The sequence below is a fragment of the Daphnia pulicaria genome, unplaced genomic scaffold (genome assembly GCF_021234035.1).
Source record: "Daphnia pulicaria isolate SC F1-1A unplaced genomic scaffold, SC_F0-13Bv2 h1tg000077l, whole genome shotgun sequence".
NCBI lineage: Eukaryota > Metazoa > Arthropoda > Branchiopoda > Diplostraca > Daphniidae > Daphnia > Daphnia pulicaria.
The window spans coordinates 40,001-50,000 of record NW_025804790.1 but is presented as its reverse complement, the minus strand read 5'-3'; the positions used below and the strand labels follow the sequence as shown (position 1 = coordinate 50,000).

At 49.4% G+C, this 10,000-nt stretch overlaps 3 non-coding genes across 3 annotated transcripts in view; all 3 read left to right on the top strand.

The window, feature by feature from the left end:
• Nucleotides 1-4,095: 4,095 nt before the first annotated feature.
• LOC124318915 lies at nt 4,096-6,390 on the top strand. The gene has a single exon (XR_006912606.1). It is a non-coding gene; the product is annotated as a small subunit ribosomal RNA (ribosomal RNA).
• Nucleotides 6,391-7,320: 930 nt separating this feature from the next.
• On the top strand, nt 7,321-7,473 carry LOC124318921. Its single transcript, XR_006912613.1, has one exon. It is a non-coding gene; the product is annotated as a 5.8S ribosomal RNA (ribosomal RNA).
• Nucleotides 7,474-8,114: 641 nt separating this feature from the next.
• Nucleotides 8,115-10,000, top strand: part of LOC124318917 — a 4,576-nt gene continuing 2,690 nt past the window's right edge. The window contains exon 1 of the ribosomal RNA XR_006912608.1: nt 8,115-10,000. This exon is cut by the window's right edge and continues 2,690 nt beyond it. This is a non-coding gene — a ribosomal RNA (large subunit ribosomal RNA).

Genomic DNA, 10,000 nt, shown 5'->3' with positions numbered 1-10,000 from the left:
CTACTTTCCTATATAGGGAAGAGGTTGTCGAAAATGAAAATTGAAAAAATTTTCTAAGTCCGAAAAATTGAAAAATTTTTCTAAGTCCCGACGATGGATAGTGAAGCTATAGGCGGCACTGGGACGAGCAAAGGCGGCTGAAAAAGAGAGAAAGAGCGAAAGAAAAAAAGTTGGAAAAAATTTCTAAGTCCTAAAATTTCCAAGACCGGTTTTTTGGTGGAGACCGGTCGGTAGTTGAGCGGGCGGCCCGGCCTGAGCTCAGGTGAATGTCCGGCAAAATTTCGGAAATCAACTTTTTCGTACAGTTACTGCCCGGAACATCCACTACTTTCCTATATAGGGAAGAGGTTGTCGAAAATGAAAATTGAAAAAATTTTCTAAGTCCGAAAAATTGAAAAATTTTTCTAAGTCCCGACGACGGATAGTGAAGCTATAGGCGGCACTGGGACGAGCAAAGACGGCTAAAAATGGCGAGAAAGAGCGAAAGAAAAAAGTTGGAAAAAATTTCTAAGTCCTAAAATTTCCAAGACCGGTTTTTGGTGGTGACCGGTCGGCGGGTGTGATGGTAAGCCCCGCCTGAGCTCTGGTGAAAGCCCGGCAAAATTTCGGAAATCAACTTTTTCGTACAGTTACTGCCCGGAACATCCACTACTTTCCTATATAGGGAAGAGGTTGTCGAGAAAGAAAAAAGTTGAAAAATTTTCTAAGTCCGAAAATTTCCAAGACCGGTTTTTGGTGGTGACCGGGCGGCAGTTGAGCGGGCGGCCCGGCCTGAGCTCAGGTGAAAGTCCGGCAAAAATTCGGAAATCGACTTTTTCGTACAGTTACTGCCCGGAACATCCACTACTTTCCTATATAGGGAAGAGGTTGTCGAAAAAAAGAAAGTTGAAAAATTTTCTAAGTCCGAAAAATTGAAAAATTTTTCTAAGTCCCGACGACGTGGTAGTGACGTGGTTGGCGGGACTTGGACGTATAAAGGCCGATGAAAAAAAATGGAAATGGAAATGAAAATTTCTCGATTTCCGACGACGGTGTTTGGCAACGACTCTCTCGCCCGGCCACTGGTCGGCGCGAGAGAGGAGTGAGCGAGACCCGTCGATTCGAAAAGAGAAGCCGTCACACCGTCGAGGCGTGGCGGCTCTCAAGTGGGTTGGTCGGGCGTGTCGTGATGACTCGCGACCGTAAAAAATTCCCACTCAAATTCTCCCATTTCCGACGACGGTGTTTGGCAACGACTCTCTCGCCCGGCCTCTGGTCGGCGCGAGAGAGGAGTGAGCGAGACCCGTCGATTCGAAAAAAAGCCGTCACACCGTCGAGGCGTGGCGGCTCTCAAATGGGTTGGTCGGGCGTGTCGTGATGACTTGCGACCGTAAAAAATTCCCACTCGTCGAAAATTTTCTAAGTCCCAACTTTGAAAACGACGGTTCCTGAAAGTCGGCTGGCGGTTGGATGGGGCAATGTCCCCGTCCAATCGCTAAAAATGAGCCGGAAAACGGAGACATTATGCGGCGGAACATTAGTGGTTTTCCTTAGTATAGAAGAGGTCTCGATTCCTAAACTCGGAAAAATTTTCAGAGTCCCAAAAATTTTCGAAGTGTCGAATAGTTTGGTTTCTCGAATTGAAAATTTTTTTCAAATTTGCGACATTACGACAAGCAGCGATTGTAAAGCCCGGTCCAAATTTTTCAAACGAGTCTTACTTCTTGTTAGTCCGCCTGGCCGATACCAAAGAATGGCCGACCGTCGACTATCGGGCGAATAGACGGGTGAAAGAAATAAAGTCGAAGCCGGTGGTTGGATAGATATCGAAGGGAAGGCGAAAGAGGCGAAAAGGAAAGCGCGAAATTTCTTTAGTAGCTTCGACGCAAAAACTTTGGTATCGACGGGGAGCTTTGGGAAATGAAACGAAGACGCAGAATGGGAAGTTGTCCGGTTCGGCGTTAGTTGTAGTTTCATTTCCACCGTAGCTGAGCTCCTTTCCGCCCGCCACTTCACATGATTTTAGTTTCGATTCCGTTCGATCGCGCTTGCACTGTCTTTGTTTTTTTTTCACTGCTTGGATCGCGGCTTTGCTCTAACCAGTTTAGCCCCATGCGATCAAAAAGTCTTAAAAAAAAAAAAACCGTTGAACGGAGACGAACTCGATGAGCTGTCGGTGTGTGAAATATCATTCCTTCGGTAAAACCGTTTTCGAAATTTCCGATGGTCGGTATATGTAAAAATATATCCGAACCGCGATGTGGACGGGAATTCAAACGCCCGCTTCACCGATTGGTGCGACAGCTGAGAAGCTCGTCACTCGATCCAACGACTCTTGGTCGAAAAGTTCAGAAGAGGTGCGCGCGTCAAACATTTTTTTGGTTTCGGACGTTTCGTTTCTTCGGCACGTGTGGTTTGTCTGTGGCCGTCTGTGAGAGAAATCGGACGCTTGTTCTTTGTTATTTTACCGTAACAAGACAAGACGGGAAAGATTCTTTCTTCCAAACTTACGGCATCATAACCATCAGCGTTTACCGTCAGCGACGATACGGAAGAGAAAAGAAAATGGTGCGCGTCTTTTCACTTTTTGACACCGTATCAAAAAAAAATTACCGTTCAGGCGGAAATGTGTGTGTGTGTGTGTGAGCCGAGAGATAAAAAATAAAAAAGCCACCAAACAGAACGCTTTCAAATTATTTCGTGCGGCGTGCGCATATTTCACATTTTGCCGTTTGACGGAAGCTCGTTGTGTGGAACACAGAAGTGGAGATGGACGGAGTTGAAGGGGGGCGAAGACGGCCCGGTCGGACAAAGTCAAGAGATTGAAATATACGAGAGAATTGGGTGGAAGTGATGGCAAATCTATAAAATTCAAAAATCGGATGAGATGCGAGGACCGCAAAATGTGGCGTCGACTCTGACTCTCTTTTACTACGAACTTCCCTTCGACGGAAGATATCGAGAGCTGAGCTGAGCGCCCGCTGAGTATGGCCGGCGTAATTACAAACGAGTTACGGTTGGAGCTATATCGATTGTACGTATCCCGAACGTTCATCGAACAAGCCAGATCAACTCGGCGCCCGGTAAGATGTACGCTCAGTTATGGCCATGACACACGAAGGGAGAATTCAAACGGCTGTGAGTGTACGGCCCGCCCGGAGTTGTGTGTAGGCAGTGACCTCTCAAGAAAAAACGTAAAAAATTTTTTTTTGACAGTCACCGGTCTGCGACAAGTAATCAGTACGAAACTTGGGTGCAATGCAAAAAACATTTTGAGAATCCTTGCTTGACAACAACGAATCTAACACGATAAAAAAAACGATCCCCATCGGTGTACCGCTTGCTTTTCTCGCGCTTCGGCGCAGAATCGCTTATTCAGCTGCCCTTGGAATATGTTCGTTTCGTGCATACTTGATCTCGGTCATTCTTCGGTGAACTCTTAAAGAATTGCGCACTTTTATAGGGGTAGTCTGGTTGCTTGTCTCGACTTGAAATGATTTGTTTTTTTCCGCCCATGACTTTCTATACGATGCCTCTATGCTGGCCTCTGACCGCGGTTGTTCCGAGTTTTCTCTTTCTCTTCGAAAGTCTTTGCGGAAAATTCTGCCTCGTGTGACCGTTGAGCGGTGAGGTGTGTGTGTGTGTGTGTGTCGTGCGGGGTGATGCGAGAGTGTGCCTCGGCGGTGGAAAAATAAAAATAAAACTCTGAGCCCACAAAAATTTAAAAGATGTATGCTTGTCAGCTTAGTAAAGCAGGCTTGACTTATGAGCATACAGCACGCCACATATGACCGTCGAAAACCGTAATACGGGAAAAAAAGTTGATGAATATATCAAGACCGGTCGAATGAATCCGATTCACTTTGGGCTCATAGACCGTTGAATGGTCTTTGACTTTGGAAATTGAAATGAAAAAAATCCAACAAACGGATCGGATCGGTGTTTCTCTTCACTGGGACTCGCTGTGACACGCCAGGCGTTGCGATCAAAAATTTTAGTTTCCGAAGAAAAAGAAAAAAAACGAAAAACGTGTTGATTTGGTGTGTGTTTGGTGATGCGTGGGCGAAATAAAAACCCGCAACTCGCCGGATGCATATCAAACAAACATACACGAAATACCTGGTTGATCCTGCCAGTAGCATATGCTTGTCTCAAAGATTAAGCCATGCATGTCTAAGTACAAGCCGCTAGACGGCGAAACCGCGAATGGCTCAATAAATCAGTTATGGTTCCTTAGATCCACTCCATCCTACTTGGATAACTGTGGTAATTCTAGAGCTAATACATGCACTCGAGCCTCGACTGCGGGCTTTCGGGCTCGCAGAAGAGGTGCTTTTATTAGATCAAAACCAGTCGGGGCCGGGCTTTCGGGCTCGCGCACCGTACCAATTTTGGTGACTCTGGATAACTTCACGCCGATCGCACGGCCTTCGCGCCGGCGACGTATCTTTCAAATGTCTGCCTTATCAACTGTCGATGGTAGGTTACGCGCCTACCATGGTTGCAACGGGTAACGGGGAATCGGGGTTCGATTCCGGAGAGGGAGCCTGAGAAACGGCTACCACATCCAAGGAAGGCAGCAGGCGCGCAAATTACCCACTCCCGGCACGGGGAGGTAGTGACGAAAAATAACGATACGGGACTCTTCCGAGGCCCCGTGATTGGAATGAGTACACTTTAAATCCTTTAACGAGGAACCATTGGAGGGCAAGTCTGGTGCCAGCAGCCGCGGTAACTCCAGCTCCAATAGCGTATATTAAAGTTGTTGCGGTTAAAAAGCTCGTAGTCGGATGTCTGTCTTCGGCCGGGCGGCGCCGCTCTGAATCAAGGGTGTTGCGTTTCACGCTCTGGGAGCCCGGGTGTCAAAGCCCGACTCTCTTCACGGTCGGACAACATCGCCGGAGTGGTGGTCGGTGCGTCGTTGTTGTATCTGCGGCCAGAGTTGGAAAGTTCTTTCGGGTTCTTTTTTAAATTTTGGTCGTAGTTGACTCGATTCGCTCCACCCAGTCAATCGTTCGGGGTGCCCTTCACCGGGTGTCTCGGGCGGCCGGCAACGTTTACTTTGAACAAATTAGAGTGCTCAAAGCAGGTGTATCCCAACGCCTGAATATCGCAGCATGGAATGATGGAATAGGACCTCGGTCCGATTTTGCTGGTCTTTTACTTTTGGACCCGAGGTAATGGTCAATAGAGACGGACGGGGGCATTCGTACTGCGGCGACAGAGGTGAAATTCTTGGACCGCCGCAAGACGAACAACAGCGAAGGCATTTGCCAAGAATGTTTTCCTTGATCAAGAACGAAAGTTAGAGGTTCGAAGGCGATCAGATACCGCCCTAGTTCTAACCATAAACGATGCCAACCAGCAATCCGTCGGAGTTACTCCAATGACTCGACGGGCAGCTTCCGGGAAACCAAAGTCTTTGGGTTCCGGGGGAAGTATGGTTGCAAAGCTGAAACTTAAAGGAATTGACGGAAGGGCACCACCAGGAGTGGAGCCTGCGGCTTAATTTGACTCAACACGGGAAACCTCACCAGGCCCGGACACTGGAAGGATTGACAGATTGAGAGCTCTTTCTTGATTCGGTGGGTGGTGGTGCATGGCCGTTCTTAGTTGGTGGAGCGATTTGTCTGGTTAATTCCGATAACGAACGAGACTCTAGCCTGCTAAATAGGTGACGGGTTTTATCAATTGAAACCGAAGGGAGTACGGAGGCGTCGGGATCAGGTGGCGGCGATTCGGGTCTCGGTGGGACTGGTTCCTTTAGTGAGGCAATCTCTCGGCTTGGTTTCGTTGTGCTCTGTTCGTCGGGTGTACGGCCTTCACGGGTTGGTTGCCTGGCGGATGAGGTATGGCGGGGCTTTGTCGGGAATGTCTCGCGGGGGCTGGCTCTATTGTTATTCGGTCGTCGTCATCCCCGGCGATACCTTCTGCTCTCGCGTCCGTCACGCAGTCTTCTTAGAGGGACAAGCGGCGTCCAGCCGCGTGACAGTGAGCAATAACAGGTCTGTGATGCCCTTAGATGTCCTGGGCCGCACGCGCGCTACACTGAAGGAATCAGCGTGTTTCACTCTCCCTGTCCGAAAGGACCGGGTAACCGCTGAACCTCCTTCGTGGTTGGGATTGGGGACTGCAATGATCCCCATGAACCAGGAATCCCTAGTAGGCGCGGGTCACTAGCCCGCGTCGATTACGTCCCTGCCCTTTGTACACACCGCCCGTCGCTACTACCGATTGAATGATTTAGTGAGGCCTTCGGACGGGCTTGTCGGGGTGCCGTCGAGTGGGGAGCAATCTCTGCCCGTGCGGTGCCTACCAACGGCGAGACTGAAAGATGGTCGAACTTGATCCTTTAGAGGAAGTAAAAGTCGTAACAAGGTTTCCGTAGGTGAACCTGCGGAAGGATCATAAACGAACAAGACAAATGTTTTGCGCATATGGCTTTGGTTGAGCACGAAACAACTAAAAGTTGCAAAACAAAAAAACCCCATCAAAAGTCTTTCGGCGTAAGACATCGTATGAACTATGTGTGGGTTGACGGAAGAAAATCATTTATTTTGAACGGGTATCAGGCGCTCTGATGCGCGGTGGTTTAAAGCGGATTCGCCTTTTCAAATTGATTTTTCTTTCCTCTCGGCTCAAAAAAAAACACAAAGTCTTTCGATTTGGTCTATGGCCGTGAGCAAATTCTTCCTGCTTCGATGGTGAATGTCTCTATAGATTCATTCGACCTTTAGCGGCGCTCACAGTGTTGACGTTAGTAGAGTGAAGAATACGATAGCCCGCCTGGGCCGCGAGTACCGAAGGAACAATAAAGGAGATTTTATAAAGTCTTAGTCCCTAAATCAAACACTTTGAAAAATAAAAACTCGGTGGATGGAGAGTCGGAAAAAAAAAAAACATCAAGATTTTGAACGGGTATCAGGCGCTCTGATGCGCGGTGGTTTAAAGCGGATACGCCCAATCGAAATTGTTTTTTTTTGTTTCTCTCTTCGTCTTCGGGATTTTTTGATTCTCGGTGGGGGACGAAAGTGTGAGACTTTACTCTGGACGTTCTTTTCGGGCGTAGATACTCGTGGTTGCGTGCGTGTGCGTCGTATAGACTAACACTCCAAAGCCCGACACTATGCCGTTGAAAACCGAATGTTTTTTAAGCTTGCCCTTCGCCCTCTCGATGAAGTAGGAAGAATTCAAAATCACAATAACACACTAAACCCAAATTCTAGTACGAGTGTTTATCGGAACATTTTCTTTCTGGCTTTCTTTCTCCGCCCTCGCATTCATTTGCTTGGGCGGGTTGGAGAAAAAGAGAGAAGAAAACGAATATGTCGTTTTATATACGACCCTGAACGGTGGATCACTAGGCTCGTGGATCGATGAAGAGCGCAGCAAAGTGCGCTAATCCATGCGAACTGCAGAACACATGGAGCATCGAAATCTTGAACGTAAATGGCGGCCCAGCTTCTCGCTCGGGCCACATCTGACTGAGGGTCGGTCGAATGATGAACGAACAGAGATTTTTTCAGTCTTGGTTTTGCATGTTGGGTCGCGGCGAGATTTATTTTTCACCCGGCCTGACCGCATAAAAGCTCCCGAATCTCTAACGTCTGGGTGCCGCGCGACTTAAGTGTCCGCGATGCCTCAAATACAAAAAAGGGGGAAAAATAAAAGAAGGTTCGCCCTGTTTTGTTTTTTTCCTCTCTATTCAAAAGAAACCTTTTTCGATGGCAAAACAGATGGGAAATTTTTGAGCCAACTCAAAAAAAAATTTTAGAAATAAACACATCTTCTCGAACAAGGTGTCGGCTGCGTGTGCGCGATATACCGCTTCAACGCGAGTTTAGTTGTGTGTGTGCGCCGGGCGTGTCGAAGTGTCGACCACCGCGAATTATCACTCACTCTAACCGCTCGTTATGCAAGCTTGGTTCGCGCACGACGCGTTGTTTCAATACAAAAAGCCGCAGGACGCCCTGTCACTTTTCGTAAATTAATTTTTGCGAATAACGAGAGACTCGCTTTATTTCGAAAAAAAAAAATTTGAACCGGCAATTATTCAATCTTTCCCGGCTTTAAAACGCCAAAGTCTGCCGAGCTAGATAAAGTGTTGTCTCCTTTTGAAAACAAACAATTCATTCTGACCTCAGTTTAGATGAGACTACCCGCTGAACTTAAGCATATCAGTAAGCGGAGGAAAAGAAACTAACAAGGATTCCCTTAGTAGCGGCGAGCGAACAGGGATGAGCCCAGCACCGAACCTCGCGCCCGGTTGAGCGGGTGCCGAGGAATGTGGTGTTCGGGAGGATCGTGCGCGTCTGTCCGGTATCTATCGTCCAAGTCTCCATGAACGGGGCGAGCAACCCACAGAGGGTGTCAGGCCCGTAGATAAGACGAGCCGAGACCGTGCATCGGATCCCTTCCCAAGAGTCGGGTTGCTTGAGCGTGCAGCCCTAAGCGGGAGGTAAACTCCTTCTAAGGCTAAATATCGCCACGAGACCGATAGCGAACAAGTACCGCGAGGGAAAGTTGAAAAGAACTTTGAAGAGAGAGTTCAAGAGTGCGTGAAACCGTTCAGGGGGTTAAACGGGTGGGCCCTCGAAGGTCGAACAAGTCCCCGCTCCCGGCACTTGGTTGTATGCCCTTAACGCTGCATGGAGACTGCCTGAATTGGCGGCTCTCTTGCATAAGTCGTTCTGCGATCGCAATAGCCACGCCAAGGTCCGCAAGTGGGGGGCCTAGTAGGACTCCGCGACCGACTGGGTGTCTGTTACACGGGGCGTCCGTTAGCGAGTTTCGTGGTTACCTTCGCGGGTGCCGCGATGACGAGCGCGGCGTTTCCCAACAGTACTGCCCGGTCGTGACCTGTCTCCTCCCGGGAGGTGTCGTAGCTTTTTTTTGTAAAAGAGAAAAAGTTGCGGTGCTCAACCTGTGGAGGCCCAGAGCGGAGAGTAGAAGTCGGGTCCCACCCGACCCGTCTTGAAACACGGACCAAGGAGTCTAACATGTGCGCAAGTCGTCGAGAAATTATCAAACTAAACTCGCGAGGCGCAATGAAAGTGAAGCGGCCCCGATGAGGGTGCATCCGCGAGGGGTGATCCCGTCTCGAACAGAGCGGGCGCAACCCCAGGGCGTCCGAATGCTCGCGAGATCTTTCCCCCTTAAAAGGGTTTGGTCGAGTCGGCCGGACGAACCCAGAGCGCACACGTTGGGACCCGAAAGATGGTGACCTATGCCTGGCCAGGACGAAGCCAGGGGAAACCCTGGTGGAGGTCCGCAGCGATTCTGACGTGCAAATCGATCGTCGGAGTTGGGTATAGGGGCGAAAGACTAATCGAACCATCTAGTAGCTGGTTCCCCCCGAAGTTTCCCTCAGGATAGCTGGTGCTCGCAAAGAGAACAAACGGAGTTTCATCCGGTAAAGCGAATGATTAGAGGCCTTGGGGTCGAAACGACCTCAACCTATTCTCAAACTTTCAATGGGTGAGAAGCCCGGCCTTTTTCCTTGATTGAGGCCGCGGCAATTGATTTGAATCTGAGCGCCCAGTGGGCCATTTTTGGTAAGCAGAACTGGCGCTGTGGGATGAACCAAACGCCCGGTTAAGGCGCCTAAACGACGCACATTTCGGATCCCACGAAAAGGAGTTGGTTGCTAAAGACAGCAGGACGGTGGCCATGGAGGTCGGAATCCGCTCAGGAGTGTGTAACAACTCACCTGCCGAAGCAACTAGCCCTTAAAATGGGAGGCGCTATAGCGTCGTGCCTATACCGGGCCGTCGGTCGGCAGAGCGAATAACGTCCGTGTCAGCTCGAAGAGAGCGACGGCGCTGAGGCCCCGACGAGTAGGGGGGTCGCGACGGTGAGCGTAGAAGGGTTGTGGGCGTGAGCCTGCCCGGAGCCGCCGTCGGTGCAGATCTTGGTGGTAGTAGCAAATACTCCAGAGGGATCCTGGAGGACTGACGCGGAGAAGGGTTTCATGTGAACAGTGGTTGGACATGAGTCAGTCGATCCTAAGCCGCAGGCGAAA